Genomic DNA, 2,318 nt, shown 5'->3' with positions numbered 1-2,318 from the left:
GTGCAAGCATTGTGCAACACGTTTTGTTTATGCTAACAGCAACATGACCAACATGTCAAGCTAACCCCGAAATCCCACATACTCCGTCAGCGCTCCGCTCCGCTGCGCTCCAGACCGGCTGCTTAAAGCAAAGCCTACAGCCTCCGCTGTGGCTCCCGTCCGCTCCGCTCTGAGTTCCTTGGAGATCGTAGAGGGCATGCACCAGATGATTAAATTCAAAGCAGCAAAGCATGCGGAAATGATCCAGGGTTTCCGTGGATCATTAAAAATAATTACAATTCATTAATTTTTTGGGATTTTTTTCATTAATTTAATAAATTTTTATTTTTTATTAATTTTTATAAATTTTATTTTTTCGGTGTAACAATCAACATATACCGAATCGAAAACCGTGACCACGAAACCGTGAACTGAACCGAAAAGTGGATTTTGTGAACCGTTCCACCCCTAGTTCATATGGTCAGAACCAAAATCAGAAAAAGCTTTATTGCCAAGTACTATTTTTACACCAATGAGGTAATTTTTTTGTGTTAAAGTGACACATAGATACAAGCATACATACAGTTAACATAAATTAATTTGGGAATATATAAAATTGGAATAAACAAATGTAAGTATTTTAGGAATGTTAGGAGTTTAAAGATGGTGCAGCTGATGGAGACGAAGATTAAAAATAAATAATAACAATATGAATTTAGACTAAATAGTATTAACATGTGCTGGAAAGTATTTTGTTTGGTTTGTTTTTTCTAACACAAAGGTATCAATAGGGGATCCAGGCCTTGTTACTGATCATAGAATCAGATGGGAAGAAACTTTCTGAAGACGTTTTTTTAGTCAGATGTTCTGCTCCTGATGGACTTCAGTGTCCTACTAGAGGGGATAGTCTGAACCAGTTCATGTCCAGGTTGGAAGGGGTCAGCTGTAATCTTTCCTGCTCACCTCTGAGTTCTGGAGGTCTACAGAAAGTAGGAAGATTGTAGCTTTCTGCAGAATGAAGGATAGACTGCACCCTGCCATTGTCTCTGGTGATGGCAGCAGCTATCAGACGGCGATGGAGGAGAGGATAGACTCAATGATAGTGGAGTAAAAATGCACCATAATTGTTACTGGCAGACTAAACTTCCTCAGCTGTCACTGGAAGTATCCTCTAGTTGTTGGTTTACATGGAGGAGAGCAGGGCGGAAAGAACAACCTTAAGGGGGACTGGTAGTGATTGTCCTGGACTCAGAGACCTGTCTTCCAAGCTTCACTTGCAGCTTCTGTCAAAACGGATAACTGTGGACTGAGAATTTCAGGCAGACAGACTGATGTAATTTAAAAAAGCGTTTATTTAATAAATGTCAAGTCTGCGACTCAGCAGCTAAGATGAAAACAGCGGAATCTCTGTATTAGTGATCACATAACTCTATCTGTCATGAATTTATCAAGTGCTCTGACCCACATGCAGAAAACCAAAACAGAGAGAACAAGGAAAAGCTTAACAGGTTAATTTAGAAGGTTGAGATGAGTCCAGTGCTGCTCTGAACACTGTTCAACAGGAACTGGAAAGTGAGGGGAACCTAACTAGCACACAAACAGGAGAAAACTGGAGTTAAATAAAAAGGCAGCGCTCCTCTACAAAAAACATCTAAACAGGTTTACATGGCAGCAACCTACAACTACTGCTACAACGACCACAGAGGCGTATGGCAGAAAAATGGCCCAGAGGCCCTGAAGTACAGCTTCACAGGATTTAAATAGTGTGCAGCTGATCACTGATTGGGCTGAGATTCAGGAAGTAGCATCCAGTCTTAATGGCGGAGCCTAAAACAGAGCAAGGTGTTACTAGGGTGAAAAAAACAAATGACATGCATCCTGGGGATGTAACAGTCATAAATAAATCAAAGCGCCTCAATAAATAGAGTGAGGCATCGACAGCAGTAGGAGACTCAGAAACCATCCTTGTTGCTTGAAAGGAAAAGATTCTATATCTGGATGCTGCTGCTGGTTTGATTAGAGAAGCTCACTGAAATTTGGAAACTTATTTAAAACATTTTTTATTAAAACAATTGTCTTGCATCAATGTAAAGTCAATAAGCAGCATCACATCCACAAAACTTTCACTTTAATTTTCTCATAATGAAACACTCACATTATAGACTTTAAAATATATCAAGGCTATTTTAAACTTTAATTGTTTTGAATGAAACAGGAAATAATAGAAAATAACATTCGATTACTTGAATTAGTGTATACAGGTGCTGGTCATAAAATTAGAATATCATGAAAAAGTAGATTGATTTCAGTAATTCCATTTAAAAAGTGAAACTTGTATA

This window comes from Cyprinodon variegatus, unplaced genomic scaffold, assembly GCF_000732505.1.
Source record: "Cyprinodon variegatus isolate N-32 unplaced genomic scaffold, C_variegatus-1.0 Scaffold2182, whole genome shotgun sequence".
Lineage (NCBI taxonomy): Eukaryota > Metazoa > Chordata > Actinopteri > Cyprinodontiformes > Cyprinodontidae > Cyprinodon > Cyprinodon variegatus.
The sequence above is the reverse complement of the archived record's forward strand: the minus strand, read 5'-3'. Positions refer to the sequence as shown.